The sequence below is a fragment of the Gymnogyps californianus genome, chromosome 14, assembly GCF_018139145.2.
Source record: "Gymnogyps californianus isolate 813 chromosome 14, ASM1813914v2, whole genome shotgun sequence".
NCBI classification, from domain to species: Eukaryota; Metazoa; Chordata; class Aves; order Accipitriformes; family Cathartidae; genus Gymnogyps; species Gymnogyps californianus.
Genome location: NC_059484.1, coordinates 12524796 through 12544626, shown reverse-complemented (window position 1 = coordinate 12544626; position 19831 = coordinate 12524796).

The window sequence follows — 19831 nt, the reverse complement described above, 5'->3', positions numbered from 1 at the left end:
GATCAGTCATGTTGACAGTCTCCTCAGCTAAGCAGCCAGGACATTTCATTCAGAAAGCACGGACAAAGTGTAGAGCACTGCTTATTCCTTTAATAGCATCCTGGAAACAGCGCCTTTGCTCTGGTGCAGAGTAACAACTGCTCTCTAGACATTTTACATGGGCTTCATGAGTGCATGCTAGCACCTTTGATGTTTGCTACACCCTGAGCAGCATGAAGCTGGTATACATGCCAGGATGCAGCAGAAGACTGGAGAATTTGACTTAGTTTAGAGTACGCTCTGAATCTGAGTAACTTGTTCAAGGATATATGTTGATCAGCTGTATTGGAACCCAGATCAAAACATATTAATTTAACTCCTGGATGCATTCATTCTGCTTCTAGGATATTTCCTTTAGCAAGCAAAACAGCACAAAACCCAGCAAAATTCAGTCCTGCACAAATGTGCCTCAGACCTGAGGAATGGGCTCTGCTTTGATCTGCCCTTTCACATATTTTTTTCAGCCCACATGGAGCAAACATACTGAAAAATTTCAATATGCTTCCTATATTGTTTTTTTACCGTTTCCCAAGACATCCATTTTTGGCCACCTCAGTGAGAGAGAGTGAGCTGACTGGATCTCAGCTAGTACATCTTTACCTATGTTGCGCTAAGAAGGAAGGCTGCTCTCATTCTTCAAGGAGTGGAAAGCAGGCAGATGCCGTCCATTGCTTCTCAGGGTAATTCCCATGTTCTGGAGAGCATCATCTTTTCTGGGCAGCGCCGACAATAGTGACAGAAAGCTCTGTGAGTTGCAGGCTGCTCAGTGTGCTCCCTGTCTCATGCTAATTCTTTACCTAGTCTACTTTTAGAAGTCTCAGAAGAATGAAATTCCACTCTGAGATATCCAGATACAATTCAAGAACAAACCCTTCAAAGTGGTAGATGGAAGGTAAGAGATACAGGGGGAACCTGATCCCCAGCCTCCGCGCACAGGAGGAAGGCATTTGATTGCAGTTTTATTGTTCTGCACGTCAAAACTGATGGACCATTAGGAACAAGGGGCTGCCTCTGGGGAAAAGCGGCCCACGGCTGGGTTAGCAGTGGTTTCTCTGGGTCCAAGAGCGAGTGGTGGGGAGAGGCTGGGGCTGGGACTGGTGGCAGCCGTGTTGCTGAACTGCTGTGCGTTACTGTGGCTCCAACTAGCAAAGTGCCCCTCTTCCTATCTGTTTCCAATCTTGGCTGCTAGCCCTTCATTTACACTCATAATAAATTCACTTGCTAATTGGAAGAAGTAAATATGATGAGCTTTTGATACAGTTCAAAGGAGCAATAGCCAGTTTCTTGATTCCCAGGTTAACAACTGTCCTTCCTGCGTGCCCCAGAATCAATGTGCAGCTCTTGCTCCAGCAACTGTCAGGTTTTTTACATCTTTTGATCAAGAGCCTGGCTGCAGAAAGCAAAAAAACCAACACCCAACTGTTTGGATCTTTTTTTCCTACAATTATTATTACATCCATTACTCAGCAGAAGCCTGGGATGCCCTTTCATTCTTACAGAAATACTTTCTTTTGGGAATCATTTAAAGTTTCCTTGTGCATGAAGTGGTCACTTGTCAGCTATCCACCTGAAGGGGTGAGGCAGAGAAAGCACAGTCAGCTAAAAAGGAACCCTGACTTCAAGCATTTAAAATGAATATTGACAAAAAGAGGGGGTGGGGAGGAGTGGGAATCAAAAGCTTGAAAATTGCTGATTAGGTGAAACCCGACTGCCTCCTGCCTATGGTAGGAAATGGCATCATTAGGAGGGATGCAACAGGGCTGGCATTATGCGACGCCTGGTCAGGAGCAGCAAACGGCACAGCAGTAACTCCCGCTCAGACCAGAAAAGTAGGGGATTGCCCTTTTGTCTGGCTTGTGAAATTTCAGCCCTGGAAAAGCCCCAGACTATGGTGGTCCCCAAACTGGATCTCACTTGTGGTCTGTGCAGCTCAGGCTCTGGTGCTCGCTACCAGAGGTGCCACACAGACCAACAGCAGGAGCCCTGCAGTAGGCACGGGTGGGATATTTTGTCTCCCTATCGCAGATTACATCAAACCCTGTGTTAGTTAAGCTGTGGAGTCTGGTGTTTCTATTCCTTCTCATATTTTACCTCTAATCTAAGGGTGCGAGTGGTGGCATCACCAATAGACCAGGCAACTCAAGCATGGACCGGGATGGAGCAGCACCTCAGGCTGCTGGAGACCTCCAAAGAGAGAGGGACTGGGGACACAGAGGGCTGAGCATCCTGGACAGAGCCTTCCCTCTGCAGATATTTAATGGTAAGTAGGGCTGGGGGTGCCAGTGATGATCAGCCATTATTGGTTATTAGGTGCCTCACAGCTAATGAATGGCGCTCTCAGGCTGGCTGTGTCCACAGTATAAAAGAAAAGCATCAGGATTGGCATCTCCAGGCATTGCAGTGCCAAGAGAGATGAAGTTAACTTTTTTTTTTTTTAAAAAATTCATCTCCAGCATTTACTGCAAGTCAGGACTGAGACACTGGAGGGGAAGGCTGCAGCACTGCTTCCCATGTACTCTCTTCTGTGCTGAGTGGACCCAGGCCTCTGGGATATGGATTTCAAGAGCAATAAATTCACTGTAAAAATTTAAAGAGGATGATGCAGAAAACTTAAAAACCCCGAACAAACCAGCTCCACACAATAAAAGCCATTTCTCTCCTGATGTCTCTCTCTAGTTACGGCATGACACATCAAGGTCAGATACCCTGTCCCACAGGAGCACGGCTTTGTACAGGGTGAAAATCATCCCCTGATGGTGTGCGATGTCTGGTGTTTCGTAACAATAAACTGTACTTATATAAAACCCAAGATTCTCATAGTCGGACATCATTTATAGCAAGTGTTGCCTCTCAGGGCAGGAAAGCACTGAGCTGAAGTGCCTTCAGGAGGTAGGAAGTGTCAAAGAGATATTTAACCTGCAATTGCTGATCCCAGGCCCTGTTGTCTAACTCCTATATCATACTGCCTTCCTTATGCAAAGGAGAGCTCACATCTGTAGCTCAATAAATTAGCCATTCATACCAGGAGGTTTCTCTATGGCAGAAGCTGAACTCAACAGCAAGAATAATAATCCATATGTTTGTTATTGTGATCAGCTCCTCTGGAAGATGAAACTTAGAAAGCTCTGCTGGAGCATCACGAATGCTGCAGTGCTCAAGGCCCGCGATGCTTTCCATCAGGAAAGGGGATGGGAACAAGGAGCCCCTCCCTGCCCAGAGCATTTCCACCCCACCAGTCTCCTCCACGGCTTGTTCGGCTTCCCTGCCATATTGATTTTTAGAAAATCTCTTTTTTTTGCTTTTAATGCAGTGGATTTTCTCGTGCATATCTCCTAAATGAATGCACAGGCTGTTTCTGGCATGCTTTAAACCTTCATGCATTTTTAATGATTTACAAGGAAAAGAATTTTTTCTCTATTTTTCTCTTTCTCTGTCTTCCCCCCCTTTTCCTCCTCCTTGATTCCCTTTTTCTTTCCTTTAAAAAAAAAAAGAAAAGAAAAAGAAAAAGTAATGACTTAATACATATCAAGTGGAATTGTTGGTTTGTGGTGACGGTTTTATAATTCCAGGTTCAAGTTTTTTCTATTTAATTATGCACTATAATTCTCATGAACTATAATGCAATAACAAAAGCATGCACCAGAGTTGGCATAAGTCTGTTCTTTATTAGTATGGGTATGGGTACTGTGCTTTATGTGTGAAATAAAATATTTGGAACTAATGCTGAGTCTGTTTCTTTAGAATTACACAGAACACTTCTTCCTTTAAAATACTGAAACTGGGGCTCTCTGTTCCCTATTTGGCCTGCTTCTCCCCTGATAAATTCAATTGTACTTCATTTCATGATGCCTTACTTGTTTGTAACTGCCTTTGTAATACCTTAATTGAATAGAGGGTTCATACATTAACCTGAAGTCCTCTATAGTATCTTAGTTTATGGAGGTTAAAAGTGATTAACTGATGAAAGGCTGCTTGCTGTAAATATTGACATTTCCCCAGCCTGGCAGGGTTTTGATTAGCTCCTGAAGTTGCCTTAACATTTTTGTTTATCAGGTTATCAGCAGTGCAAAAGCTTATAAGCATCAGGACTTTTCTCGTGCCAATTATCGCTAATGTTTCAGACACTGAAGGCAAGTGCATAACAGTATATGGTTGAGTTACATTCATCACCTTTGAGTGGGCGTGTGTGTGTAATATTAAGCTTGATTGTAAATATTTGCACAAATGGGACTAATTTTGCAAAAATTAATTTCTCTTTCTTGCAGGCACTTTGTTTCCTTTTCATTCGGTTTTGATGATAATGTTTGTAAGTCATTTTGTTTTTTGGAAAGAAGAATAGTTTCTGGAGCAAGCCAGATTGCTTTTTACAGCTGCAAATGGTTTATGTGCAAGATTCTGCCTTGCCCAAAAGCAACTTGGATTTGACAGCAAGTGCTGGTGAACTTTGTAATGTTTGTAGCTGGTATTTTAGAGAATTCCTCTGAAATCTGCCTTTGGTCCTGGCTCTGACTTCCTCAGCGGTTCCATAAGTGTTCCTGGCAATGAATATTTAACCCTTCTGTTTACCAGAATGCTTGTAGAGATTAAAAACTCCTGAACCTGTAAAAAGTCAGATTTTGTGAGGCGGCTACCTTTGAAATGCCTTGTAGGTAGCAAAACAGTATCAGGTGACTTCAGTAATCTGTCATGCAGCTTGTAAAGTCAATACTATATATATATATCACATACTTTTAGCACACTACTGCAAACTGCTCACAGGTGACCCAGGGGCTTCACAAACAGGAGGGGAAACCCTCCCACACCCAGGAATAATGTCAGGGGCAAATTTAACCAGGGCAGTGCTGCTGGGTGGCTCCCCGAGATGGGAGCTGCAGAGATGTGCAGAGCTGCTGGCATCCGTGCTGGGCTCGCAGCCGCCCTGAGCTGAGAATCTGCCTCTCCTCCAGCCTCACCGCAGAGACGCAGCAGTAAAAACCTCCCCTGCCTTTTGCCAAGCGGTTCTCAACAGCTCTCAGCTTCTTTATTTTGAATTAAGCATTGCTATCGAGGGTTCAGGATCCATCCTTTGCATGCCTGTTCCCAGCTACATATGTTGGGGAGGGGGCTGCCTTGCTTTTTATTAGCTTGTGATCTCCATGATTTGCTGAGATTTAAAATCCCCTCAGGTGTGACCTAGCCTGTCTTTCCTCAGGTGTTCAGACCATTTCTAGTCCTCCTGCATAACTCCTGTCCTTGTAATGTGTGCCAGGCTGTTTCTCAACAAACAGCTCTGAGCAAAGAGCGGATGCTAAGGAATGTTAAACTCTAGCTTGCTAGTTTCCCTTTTGATTAAAAAAAAAAAAAAATCCTAGACACCGGTGACTTTATTTTTATGATTTCTTTTCCCATGCAGAGGGGACACTTCTTAGCTACAATTGGTAGGAAGTTCTTTATAACATTAAATATCTGTTTTCATGGTTGTATTTTACTTTACAAACTGTGACTTGGCTGTCATGTGACCTGCCTAAAGGTGTTTTCTTTTGTATTTGAGGATCCTGAAAATCTTTCTAACGTAGCTGTGATTTCATCTCTGGCCATGGCACAGAAAGAGAGATGCACATGAATAATACTTCTGAAGTTTCTTGCAAGAGAAACAATTCCTAATCTAAAAATACTTAGAGCAATTATGTTCTTCTGGGTTAGGGGAATTTCAAAGTTTGGGGCTTTTCTTTTTTTTTCCTACTCAAACAAGTTACTATGCATGTGTTCATTTCTGTCATCCTGGTCTGAACTTCTCAAGGGCTTATGTTGCACTAAAGGAATGAATGCTGAAAATATTAGTTATGGCATTCATACACTTCACCCTTAAGAGCTGCGATGTGTTGCAGACTCACTTGTGAGTGGACAGAGAATTTCTCAGTGAGTCCCAGAGCTGTGACACTATTGAGGAGCAGTTGCAAAGAAAGCTGTGTGCTGAAACTTGTGGTGAAGCATAAAATCAAAGAAGAATTCCTTGGGTTTTTTTGTTAGGTGACAAATCTAACAATTGTTTAGGTTACCAATATTTCAGTGATTTAGAACAATGCTCAGTAGACAGTGAGATGTGATGGTTTTGGCTGAGTTCTGCTGGCCTCCTCCATCCTTGACTGCATTTACTTTCCCACAGCTCCTTAGCTTAACTAAGCTTGCTTGTCCCCTACATGTCATTTCCATTCAACTACAGGGAATAAACATCTCGACACACACACACTTCAGTTTCATCAGCCAGAAGCGCAAGCAAGCACCAGGCAAAGTTTTCCAACACACACATTGTCCTGTGCCCCTGGAGAAAAGAAGGGTAAATAAATCACCTTCTCTTTATGTATAAATGCCATTTATACTGAAATAGTGCTGCATTTTAATAAACACACTATATGGTGTGTCGCTTTAATCTTAAGAGGAAAACGGCTTTAGTTTTTTGCTACTTGATGTGTTCCTAAGGGTATGCTGCACATTCAGCTGCTGGTTTGCTTCTGATGGAGGACCTCTTCGTTTTAAGCTGTCTTCGATATCTATTTCTACTCTTGTGCTCAGGCTTTAAAGTGAACCCATGGGCTGAGTGCTGCAAAGGTGGAATGTCTTCCTAAATGCTATCCTTGAGCCTCATATATGTGGAAAAGATTTGTTGCTGCCTGTTCTAAGGGGTGGGCACTGTACTTGGGTGGATAAGCTGAAGGCATTGCCAACATCTGCCTGGCATTAAAGCAGGCAGGTCTCAAAGGCATCAAAGCAGCCAAGTTCCTCTGGAAGTGAATGGGTGTGTGCCATCTCTTTGAACTCCTTGCAAAACCCAGGCCCTGTTTGCTGGGAAAAGGAAGCGTAACCTTTTGCATCGGCTCCACCTCCCTCACCTCTTTATGATGCCCTGAAAAGTAATCCTGCACCTCCCTGGAAGTTCAGATCTCCCTGAACGCCCATCCTGCAAGGGTGAGCCGCTTGCATCCTTTTGATTGAAAGGTGTTTAATGAATATCATCTTAAATGTATCCTGAATTAGTAACAGCCAGGCAGATGTAGCTATTCTGGTGTTGGGTGTCAAAAAAAGAAGGAAGGAAAAAAGCACTTTATGCATCTGAGCCTCTGGAAGGATGAAACCACGGTGCTTCCCTTGGAGCAGAGCTTCTGCTCTGTCACGTTGGATCCCATTACAGCTGCAACAGCCCCATCTAGTCCTGTTACCTCGCACTGGTTTGCAGCAGCGTGACACCCCGTGCGGCTCAATTTGCTGTGGCGTGGCACAGCCTACCCCGATGGGATATATTATTGATGCTGAGGAAATGCAAGTGTTACAAGGGCTTTGTTCAGAGTCGCTGAGCCAACTAACAGTACAGAAGTAGCTAAAAGCAGGGAGTGTCCATAAATTCGCAAATGCACTTGTTAGCCATTGATTTAGGTGTCTGGCCCTTTATTCCGGTTGCCCAAACCTCCAGTTGTATTTTTCTTGTATCTGCAATGAGGACTGTAAGCGTTACAGGGAATCCTGTGGAGAAAGCAGGACCTCAAAGGCAGCTGCAGAGGAGTATTGCCTGTAAAGCTGGCCTCAGAGGCTAACGGGGGGTGGGGAGGAAAAAGGGATATATGCATGTGTGTGCCCCCACGAACCTGTTCTTAGCCACCAGGGAGAATAAGGAGCAAAATCTATGGCTAAAGAAATCTGTAAGATTTTCGTGTCTCTGATAAGTTGGTAAGCGTTCATTGTGTAAGTTGGCATCAAAGTTCGGAGAGAGTCCCCAAAGGATTGGCAGAAGTGCCTTAGCGTGCCGGCTGCTACCCGAACACGCCGCCCCTGTCGCTCCGCATACCTGTCACAGGCGCAGAGCCGGCCTCTGCCGCGTGGCAACGCTGCTTACTGGAAAGATTATGAAAGTCATAAAAATGTCAGCTTCTGTATTTCAGCTCTGTAAACTACACGTGCACAACGCCCTCCTCGCATCCTGTACAACGAGCAAGGGTTGCCTTCGGCTTTCTGCTTGAATAACAACAGGGACATCTCCCATCACCCTGACAAGGGTCTGTGGTGTAGACGTCTCCCTGGCATTGCTGCCCTCATACAGTTCTGGATGGACCTGAGCTCAAAGGGGGTTTGGGGCATGAAGGCATGGCTAGCTGCACCGCTGCCACCAATTTAAAATAGGACGTGATGGAAAAAAGTTAGCTGGAGTTTTTAATGCTGCTGGTGCAGCTGCATGAAACGTGTGTTGCTATCGATTGTTACTTGTGCAGAATGGGCTGGATATTTCAGGAGGTTACTGCAGTTGCCGGTTTGCTTTGAACAATATTAGAGCTGTTGTTTCAAAAGGTGGCCATCTAAAATGCATTATTAAAGTAACGTGTAGCCGCTGGTAGTAAATCCCTTAGTTTAGGGTGTGAATCTTGGCAGCTGCCCATCAAAAGGGAATCCCTACACTATGGGCTCGAAGGAAGGAGAAAAAAAAAGAGGCAGATGAATACTGTGGAGCATGCAGCCGTGTGTGACTGCGGGCACCAAGTCTATCAAACCTTTAAGTGCACACTTAGGTTTAACATCCATCCTTACTTAGCAAAACCAAAAGTGTTTAGGCAGATACCTACTGGCTTTCTGGGCTAGACACAGCTGTCATGTGGGTCATACAGAGACCATGCAGCTGCTCTACCTGTCGTGTATACCTGCATCAGGTAAGGCTTACAGCAAACCACAGTCCTTTATCCCCCAAAGCACTGGTTCAAGGGGAGTTGAAGGAGTTAGGAGCATGCGTAACTGCTGTGCAAGAGATCAGGTCTTTGGAGCCTGAGTCGCATTCTGTTAGACTCCATATGAGCCTCTCCATTGATTTCAGGGCTTTGTATTGGTCCCTTATCTGTGATTAAGAGTTTTTTAAAATGGAACTTGGCATGAAAACCAGGTGTGAGTGTTATGTTCCTGGCACAGAGCCAGCGCAGCCCCTGGTCTCCAAAGGTTGGTGGCCTTGGGTTTTGCACTACTTACTTTGCCTATTGTTAGAGCAATGTCCTTCTGTTACGGACTGGGTTTTTTTGCTCTTTGCAAAAGTGACTGGTTTGCTGCACACATGGAAGTTTTAATAATTATTCCCAAGCAGCTCTGAGAGTTTTTTAACATGGAAACAAGTTCTACATTACTCGTTAAATTGGTCAAATTTCAATAAAGTCAGGAAAACATCTTGAAAACAGCATGAATATAATTTACAAAGAAAACAATCCAAGCGTTACTGCCAAAGAGTTTTCCAACAGGAAGGAAGAAAGAATTTCTCTTTCCCCCCACATAGAATGACTGTACTGTACATTAAATTAGTGGTTTTTGGAGTGAAGGAAACCACCGCAGGATCCACAATGTTAATAAGAGTGAGGCTGGTACCCAACGTGAAGATAGGTCTTGCTTCTTTGTTATCTTCCTAGGTAGGTTGTATGAATCCTGGCTGCCAATATTCGTATTCCTGTAAGTAGCTCTATATCAGCCTCTTTATCCTAGATGAGCTCTTGCTTGCTGTGTTTTTAAATCTAGCAGTCAAACTCCACGCAGTGGCTGAAGTATGGCAGAGAGGGTCTGGATTCTCGGCAAAAGTGGAAAGGAATGTGATGCCCTCTTTCCCTAATATCACATTGTCCTTTAATTAATCTGCTGAATCAGAGCCTGCATGAACCAAGTACAAAACCATGGGCTGATCTGCCTACTGCAAACCTCTCTGGAGTCCTCGGGACCAGCACCATGCAGTGAGGCAGTGCCCGAACCACCGTGCGGTAACCTTGGTTAAAGGCTCTCATCGCAGGTGAAACCCTCGTTGATTTTCCTACTCAAGAGTTCAAAGTAGAAAGATGGGGGGGTATAGCAGAGCATTAATAGCAAATCTCATGCTTATTTCTTAATGAGGTAGATTCAAACGTATACATGCTATGCTACATGTACACGGCCATGTGAAGGGGTTGTTACAAGCAGGTATTGAATGGAGGCATTATTGTTGTAATTACTTGCACTATCAACTCCACTACCTGAAAGGGAAATATAAAGCAGACCCAAACTTGCCTGATGATAGAACTAGATGTAAAACTACAACTGCGTCTGGTGACCACATTTTGCAATTTTGAGATGTTTTTGCGCTGACATGAAAAGTAATCTTTCCAAGTTTTTTGCAATATAAAACTCAGACCTCAAGATCAAGGTCTGGACTGATTGCACACTCTCCCCTTCTTTTGTTGAGAGGGACAAGTTAGTCCACCCTGAACTTCACAAACCTTTCTGTTGAAATCTTGGGCAAAATCAGGATAATTTTTGCAAAACATTTTAGCTTTGGTAACAGGGCGGGTTTTTTGCTTAAAAAAAAAAAAACCAAACCCAACAAACGTTTCAGTAGAAACAGTTCCAATGCATTTTCTCTGTCAATTTGTATATAATCTTCCCCCGAGGTTCCTTTGCAACTGATACGAACACAGAGGGTGGAGGGGGAGAGTGGCTGTGCAAAACCCACAAACACATTTTTGGAAGTGCTGCGTTTTGCAATGAGGCTGCTGCACTGTTTAGTTTGACACTTTCAGAAATGTTGTGAGGTTTAATTAACTAAAAGCACTTTGTCATCATTAGAGAAATGGAGTTCTACAAGGTTATTAGTAGACTTAAGGGCAACATCTGTATAGGAAAAATTAAAATCTCAAACTGTGTTTCTTACCAATAGCATTGGAGGGAGAAACATGGAAAGGGCACAGCTACTAATTAAATTATTGTGCACTTTTTTTTCCCCCTTCACTGTTAGTTTAACAGCTGTGCTCCATCTCTGAGGCATATTTGTCTTTATCTTTGGCCACTTTGTCAGAGTTGGCAGAAGAAATCTTAGGTGGGGTTGTTCTCTTAGCAAATTAAACAATGACCAAAACTTTGCTCATTTCTTCCATCGTTATTTCAGATTTCCATGTCTTCATTTTGACTTAGCAATATAGAGGCAGTATGTCTCTGCTTTTGAATATGGAGCAAGGGGTGGGGATAACTCAAGGAGGGCCTACAAGGGTCTGCCTTTTTCATGAGAGTATTCAGGGACTGCTCTGTGCACTGCACCATCCACCTACGCACAAAGACAATATAGTAAAATGCTTTTACAGCATTTTAAGTGTATAAAAGTACTCGGGTCTATATCTTGTGCTCAGGCAGAGTAATGCATTGGTGAGATGGATTTTATCTGAGCTAGGTGACTATTAGGAGTAGTAAATACTATTTAATATAAGCTATTTGAGATCCAAACAGTTCCAGTATTTTCTATTTCTTCATTTTAGTGCCTAACGACCATCAGAGAATTTAATTTATCAATAGACTATACAAATACCCAAGCCACCTCCATCTGCTGCTGTGACAGAATACAATTAACAGGAAAAACCCAGGTACTTGCCTTTGCTAATCTTTCAAGCCTCCTTCTGTCCAGTTTGCCAAACTCGTGTAAGAAATCTGACTTTGAAGCTGAAGCTTGCATTAAGGCTTTATTGTTTGGTCGTGTCAGTCTCAGTGGAGAATGCAGGCGAGGGGCGAAGGAGCAGGACACGTAAAAACAGCACAGAGAAATGTCAGGAGATGAATCTGAGTAGAATTCAAGGAAGCAAAATGCTCAGATAGTGGGAGCAGTGAGAGGAGAAGGGGGCTAGGGCCAGAAAGTGGGACCCTGGATGCTCCATGTCTTTGGTACAGAAAGTCCTAAGTCTGTTATATCCCTGGGACCTACTGGTGATGGCATGGTTGCTTATCTCTGTAACAGATTTCAGGGATGTCCCAGGAAGACCCTTCCATCTGATGTTCAATGGAGCAAAAAAGACGCCAGGTTCAGATGTTTATATAGATGCAGGTTCATGTCCCCTGGTGTCAGCAGGCCCATTTGCACCGGGTCAGTTTGGCTGAAGTGTATGCTCTACACTTGTGGCATTGGTTTGTGGCTGCTGAGGTCTTGGGCTGAGGGAGCTTGATCACAGGCTGTCAGCCACAGCCTGGGTTTCCCTTCCTTTCCCTTTCCCTTGCAAAACTTCAAAAACAAATAAGCAAAAACCTCCTGGGCCAGACAGGCTAAACCACCTGCAAACTGCTCCAAAATTTAAAAAATAAAAAAAAGTACTTGAAATCTGAAAATATCCATGGGTGTGCTGGGCAAGGCTTTCTGGGCTTAATGATCCTGACCAGCAGGTATGTTGTGGTGTGGAACTGGAGATACCTTAAAGGACTGGAGCAGGACATACTCCGACGCAGCCTTCCTCTGACTGAAATCGATGTAAATCTGCAGGGAAAAGGCACCATCTCACTCAGCTGCTGACAACCACATCCCTGTGAGTTATTTCCAGTTGTACACCCAGAGTTGAATGTTGGCATGTCTGTGAGGATGGCAGCTGGTCTGGTGCCATGAGACCTGCCCATCTCCAGTAGAAAATACAGTCAGTCAGTGCCCACACGTGACAAAACCATCCTGAAGTAACCTACTCACCCAGTAACACTCGCCAGTGTCCCCTATCACTCTTACCGGTGGCATGCTGAAATGCCGGGTGAATGTTATGATGATCTTTCGGCAACCCCCGATGGAAGAAATAGAACACCAATTTAAAACACAAAGAAAAGGCTCAAAGAATCTATCATTATTAATCCTGCTGTCAGTTTTAATTTTGGGGACATTACCTCACTCAACACTCATTGGAGAGAGCTGCCAAAAATGATGATGTCATCATCATCAGGCACATCTGACCCCGGCTGCTGATTGCCAGTGTTGAGTGCAAGTTAATAAATCCCCTGGTACCTGGATACACATTGGAGTTTTATTACAATGCAAGCATTCCACGATACCCTGGTAATTAAACAGTCTGGGGCAGAAAGAAACCAAGCCACTATTTTCTCCTGTTTAGAGAAATTCTAAAATATATTTGTCTTTCAGATCAGCTTCCTTCAACTGTCATGTAAACCTGTGTTTTAATTGTACTGAAAGGCTAGGAGGAAAACTTGGATGTAGGCAGAAATGCGAGATAAAATAGCAGTGTGAGATCAGAGCTGCTTCCCCAGGACTGGTACTTGCAGACCAAAGTGGCTCCCAAGTTTGTGCATCAGGGCAGAAGCCTGAGATCCCAAAGCAGTGAGGTGGTGGCTGCAGGACCTGCTCGGGGCAGGGGGAGTCTGACAGCTCCATGGGTGTCTGTTAGTGCTGGTGGCCACCAACCCACCCCATCGGTCTGTCAGGTTGGCTGCTGTCGCCCTGAAACCCCATGCCAGGAAGAGGGCTTGACTTATTTTCTGATCTGGCTGGTGGAGGCTCATACGAAGACAGCCAGCCCTTGCCAGCCTGAAGCCCTCCTCACACCATGGTACCTATGGATGGCTGTACATGGTGTGGTGCAGGCAGAGCTATGCCAGTCCCTTGGCCTCCACAGCCACCCACTCATCCAGCCTGCCTTCCCTTAGTGGTGGTGGCTCAGGCTCTGCATCTCCTCCTCCAGTGGGTTGCAGGATCTGGCCCAAGGTGCTGGACTGGTCCCCCTGATGCCTGGTCTGCCCAGACCACAGGAGCAAGAGCCAGACTTGCCTTCAGGTGCTGAGCTTGCCAGACCTTCCTTCCCCTGGGAGCTTGGGCAGAGTGCTCCCAAATGTGTTCTGGGATGGCCTCATTGTGCAGCCTTGGGGACTTCCAGTGCAGATAGTGAGGGTGAGCTTCAAACCAAGCCTGACAATCAGGGTGCTCCACCTCCAAGAGCCAGAAATATTTTCATCTCTAAGGAAAACTGCAATTCTGGCATCTCTGTGTGGACTCAGGAGTGGGGGTCCCACCACAGCCATGCCTCTACCTCCCTGCCATCCCTGTGAGCTCCCTGCCATGGGGGGTTTTGGGTGCTGTTCTCTAGCAGAACAGCAGAGCATCCAGGTCTGAACCCTGTCTGAAGTCCTGAATAGGAGCAATATATATTGCTTATGAGTAGTGGATCTGCATTTTCATTCTTAGCCCATCTCCAGACGTAGCCACAAGATGAGACAGACAAAGTATTCATAGGGTTGCCACATTCCCATGGCAGTAGCAGCATAACTACTCCCAAATTTATAGACCCCGTTGAATAAAAGAGCAATTGAAGAAGTCATGTTGATGAAGCAAAGGCTTTGAAAATGGGAGCAGAGCTGGGGACTTTCACACTAGAGAAAGCTTTCTAGTCGTGCTTGTTTGGAGCTGACATCTGTTTATCTTTAACGGTCTATAAATAATACCACCTTTCCTCTTTACTGACTACTGGAGATGATGCTTTGCTTCTGTTTACAGACCCTCTCCTCCTCTATCTTGATATTGGAGTTATCTGGCTGAGCGATTTGACATCATCATCATCACAGACGTTTTCCCTATCTCCATAGCAACATATGATGATGCCACAAACAGAGCATTATGCAATCTGTGTAGGCTCAGATGGAAGGAGAGGCAGGGCTGGAAGCTCTGATTTAAACACAAATGTCTCTAATAACAGTAAGGGGAATACAGAAACTTGTTGGCAAAGGAAATGTTTTTTTGTATAAACATTCTCATTTTCCAAGTTTTGCTCCGGTGGGAAAGTCCCTCCTTAAAGTCCTCTTATACATACATATATGTATTATATATACACATTCACACACAGATATGCATATTTGTGTGTAAATGAATATATGCAAATGCAATATTGTTCCCAACATTGTGCAGGCAGAGGTATTGCCAGCTCCCTACGCACAAACTCTAATGCATCCAGGATCTACTGTGCTTCACTCATCCCGAGCACAAAGGTGCTGTGGGTCTGCCCAGACCTCACACACCCTCTTCAGCAGAGCACTGCCCTGGCAGACCCCACTGAATGTCCTCTTTCATGTCTGGGCACATTTGTGTCCTTGGCTAGATGGGATCAGCAGCCTCCTCGTTCAGACCCACCCTGTCTTTTCTCTACCAGGTTTGTCCTGTGGTTAAAGCACAGGAGGAGAAGCATAAGGGTAGGTTTAAATCTCTGCCCTCCCAAAAGCTTTTTAGCAAAGCCTAAGGAAATGCCTTTGAAGTCATCTCTGTGCCTCAGTTTCTCCAACAATAGGACAAATAAGTCTCTTTCTTAAGGAGGTGGTGAGGATAACTTCACTCTTGTTTCTGAGTGCTCTGACTCTTTGGTGAAGGGGTCCATGGAGACTCTGGAAAACATGCTTGTGGGCGTTTCTTCTATGTTTATCTCATTTTTATTGAACATACGAGTGCATCCTATCTAGCACATGTTGTCAGAATCAATAACTGTGCCTTGTTAGCAGTTTTTCCATTTATGGCATATTGTCCTGACATAGCTGTAAAACCTCGATGAATATGGTTTTAATAACCCAATGGTATTTAATGTACAATCGCTGTCTTATTAAGTCTAAATTAAATCCTTACTTGAGACACTTAATTTAAAGTGTGACTGATCTTTTCCTGGCCTGGAAGGAGATACTTAAGTGACACTTCTTCCAATTTGGCCACATGGCTGAGGGGGTGGGATTTAAATAATGTATTTTGATGATACTACTCATCTGGTTAAAGCTGAATTGCATCATTTTATGAACACTCAGAGACAGGATCAAATTAAACCAAACTTCCCACCAAGTTAACTCAGCTGAGCTTCGGAGCTTAGCACTGTATTCAAAACACACACTTATTGTGACTATCCACTCATCAGCATCTGCTTGGCTTTTCCAAAGGAAAAAATGAAGTGCACCATATTTTTCTACTCAGAGCCTCTTGTGGGGTGCCTTTTGAGTTGACAAAGACAAGGCTTACATTCTGCTGTGGGCATACTAATAAAATAAACCTAATAAAATAAACATTACATGCAATAACGATGCTACTAAATCTAAGTTCAATGTGTAGCTAAAGTGTTACCCACAGATCTATTTAGAGTGATGTGCCTGGACTTCTTTCCATCCTTTTCCAACCAAGAGTCACATAAACATTTGCTGAATTGAAAGCATCATAAGGACCAATGGGAGCTCCACAAGCAACTTTGGCACGTGCAAAGCTGAAGAGGGCGCAGACCTCACAGATAAATGACGAGCTGTCATTTCTGCATGCCAAGGCCACCACTGAAGAATGGCCAGACCTAAGGGTTTGGAAGAAAATTTCTGAACAAAAGTGCCTGGCAAGACATTGGAAGCTCTCATGTACTTTGCTGCTTTGTTTTGTGCTTGGGCCACACAATAATCATTTTGTTGGATTAATGCAAGTTGTGTAGTTGAAGGTGCACAGGAAAGGAAAGCATCCATTAGTACAGGTAGATATGGGGTCTTCAGGTTTATGGCTGGGAAGACAGTGCAGCCAAGTGACCAGGACACTGCACTGGGAGCCAGGAGAAGTAGGGGGCACTGGGTGGTGGGGTGACTTCTGGCAGGACTTCAGTTTCCCCACCTGTTTAGCTTCTAGGCCTTTGACAGTATTGATGGAAAGTTAGGCAGTGCCATCATTATTGTAGCTTGCAGCTCAAATTCTAGCTGCATCCTAAATTAGTCTCTCTATTATTTATTGAAAATAAACTCTGGAATATTTTAATTAATTTTCAGTATAAAGTGGAAGCTTGTTCCAAAAAAGAAATAGGAAAGAGAATTCCTAGAATTGCAGAAATTTTTTTTCTGTGGTAAAACTCTGCTAAAAAAGCCTCTGTAAATTTACCTGCTGTTGTGCTGAATGATGTGGCTCAGCCCCCATGCTGGCTGCCACATCATGGCTCTTTGGGCAGTTACTGGAAGGATGTGGTGGAATTACTGGAGAAATACACCCTCAAGAGGTGGTCTGGACAGGCTCTGTTTCATGGCTGTCTCCATGTGGAGCACATTTGGTGATTTGTGCTTGCGTTCTAGTGAGCTTGGTGGTGTTGCCCACTTTTAGAATGAACATCTGCTTTGCAGTACTTCAAGATCTTTCTTTATCAAAGTCCCAGCTGCTCGATTTATGGGATTACACAAGAGTTTCTGCTGTCATTCAGAAAACCAAAGGAAAACTCAAGTCCAAGTGATTTCAGGGGAAGGGTTCAAAGTGTGACCATAACCAGAGGTCAAGCATGAGGATAATGTAAGTGTATTCCTCCTTTAAAGACCTCAAAGTTATCTGTGAAGCATTGTCATGACTGCTTTAGAGGCTTGACTCCATGATGTCAAGTGCTTAGAATTGGCAATACTGCTGCTGTATGCAAGTAAAGGGGCAGGACAAGGTCAGTTAATTGCAAGGATCTCTCTAAGGTGGCTCACCACAAAGGTGCTTGGAGGTCTGCTTGCAAGGCAGCTGCTAGAGAGGAATCAGGACTGTCTCTAAGAATTAAAAACTTTGGGGTTTTGCAATGCCTATTACTGGGTGCAGCCTCACAAGGGGCTCAGGATAAAGAAAATGTTATTGCTATATAATCCTCTGAAAAAAGTTTGAATGTGCAGTCTGTCCTGAAAGCAAGGAGCCTGTGCATTGGTTAACATCACCACCGGTAGAGTCTACACTGAGGGCAGTATAACACTTCAAGTAAAAATATTTGTGTTTCTATTATGTCTTCCATCCAAGAACTTAACTGCTATTTGGTTCAGTTCAGTCTTGATGATTGATTTCTCCTGGATGCTGGGGTGAGAATTGTTTTAACAGTTTACAGATGGACAAATGAAACAGGGAGGTGTCCGATGTATTGCCCAGCACTGTAAACTAAGCCAGTGGCAGAACGATTGTATCCCTGTTTGATCCCAGCCAGGTTTGATCCCTCTTTTTTCCTTTTGTAAAAATCTTACTTCCTCCCTAGCATGTGTACACTTTAATAGCTGAATCACAGCAGTAGAAAATGATGAGGCTGGAGACACTGATGAAGACCTTTCACAGTGATATTTATTCTTCTTGTTCTAAATCTGGAACAATCCTTATTGCAATAATTCCAATTCTGTGAGATATATTAGCTTTGCACAGTTGCTGCTGCTGCTGCTATGCCTATGTATTTAACAGTTTTCCAAATAATTTACTGAAGCTCACAAGTTTTAAGAGCTTTTCCAGGATGAAAGAGAAGGGAAAGGAATGTGCTCATCCAGAGTGTTTTCTCTATACCTCTTTCGTCTATCATTAATTAGGAAGGGTTTCAAGTGATAAAACCAGCTTGTTGTTATAAGTCATCCACATGCTAAATTAAAGTGGGCAAACTGACATGGCAGTTAAACCCTCAAAGCCTGAAGTCAATCAATAAAATCTATGGAAAATTACTCTGAGCAAATTAACATCCTTTAATACATAAATGCAGGGTTTTTTTTTTCATGTGTCTGCATAATAACTATGCACAAATTTCCTGTCCATCCCAATCTCATCCCAAGCCAGGCACCACACACTCTCCTTTTTCCACCAGTACATCTTCATGGGAGTCCATAACTCTCCAGAGTGGAGTGACAACTGGGGTAAAGCAGCGGGTCAGGCTGGAAGCCAGGCTCGCTGAGGACACTGTGCCCCAGCTCCTTGTCATGCAACGCTCTCAGAATGATCCAATTTATGAAAGCCTACTAAGAAAAGTATTGAGGTTAATTCGGCTCTTTTTGACAGAGCCAAGCTATGGAGCAGCTATAGGGGAGTGAGAACATCAGGTGGGGTGGGTGGGGGCAGGAAAGGATGATGAGTACCTGGAGGCAGGAAAAATTCCTAATGTATGTTTGCTGTGCTGTTAACTGCAGAGTTTGTGCCTGATATCTGTTGGTACTTGCCTGAGTCCATGGCTGAGAGCAGCAGAGAGGAGTTGGAAGAGCAGGCTGGGGAAAGCCAGTCACGGTGCCCACCAGCAGCGACACCCTGCCCTGACCCACGTCTGTGGTGTGTCCTCTCTTTCTGGTAGATGTTCTCCCAAATATCTTTTTGACTGTTTCCTTAAGTTTGCCAATCCCAGTCGCACTGAATGTACATGCAGAGAAGAAAACTGGATGGAAACAACTTTGGAGAGTAGAGCTAGTAGATCAGATAGTTTTGCAGAGCAATGGAACTTAATGGTTTCTGGGGGCTAAGGACACATATCATCCATCTTTCTGTGTACCCTTGGAAGCACTCAGCATTAATATCTGAGGGCCTTTTAGTGCCACTGAAGAATTTATTCTCACACCACCACTGGGAGAAAGAGGATTTCATAGCCCTAATTTCAGTATAAGTACGAATTTGAGAAACTGAGCCATAGAGCTATTGCTTTCTGCTTAGCTCCTGTCTATGGATATTGTCAAAAGATTACAAGACTAGACAGATGAACTAGAGAGTATCCCATGAATTTTATTCCCTTCCTGTGCATCAGTGTTTCTAGAGCTCTAAAGACCTTGAGTGTATGTAATTGTTTCAGATGATTTGGGCTAAGTCACCGCAGATAAAAAGTGCAATAGGCCAACAAACTAAAGGATTTGAGGTGTTTTGAATTGCATGGTCAAAAGCTGACAGTTTGTTGACGGAGAAAAGAGTACGAGGTTGTGAAATGTAGGAGTTCATTTCTCTGCCAATAAAGCTCTGGCATGGGTTTTCTAGATGTTTCCTATCAAGAAATTGTTCTAATAAAAATTTGTCTTTACGCAAATTGAAATTTTCTGCAGGAAAATTCTGACTTTGCCGAGTTGCCCGCTCCCCTTGGGAAAATTTAAACAGGGCTTCCTGGCTTCCTGCTGGGAAGATTTTTGCCAATTTTATTTTCTGCCTGAAGGGAGAAAAACAAATTGATGCATGTTTTCCAACAGCCAGCAGAGCTGGGAGGAGGAAGGAAAGGCCAAGTGCCCTGGCTGTCTGCCTGCCACACAGCGCGGTCACCTCTGCCCATTGGGTTGGGCGGGAGGAAGGGAG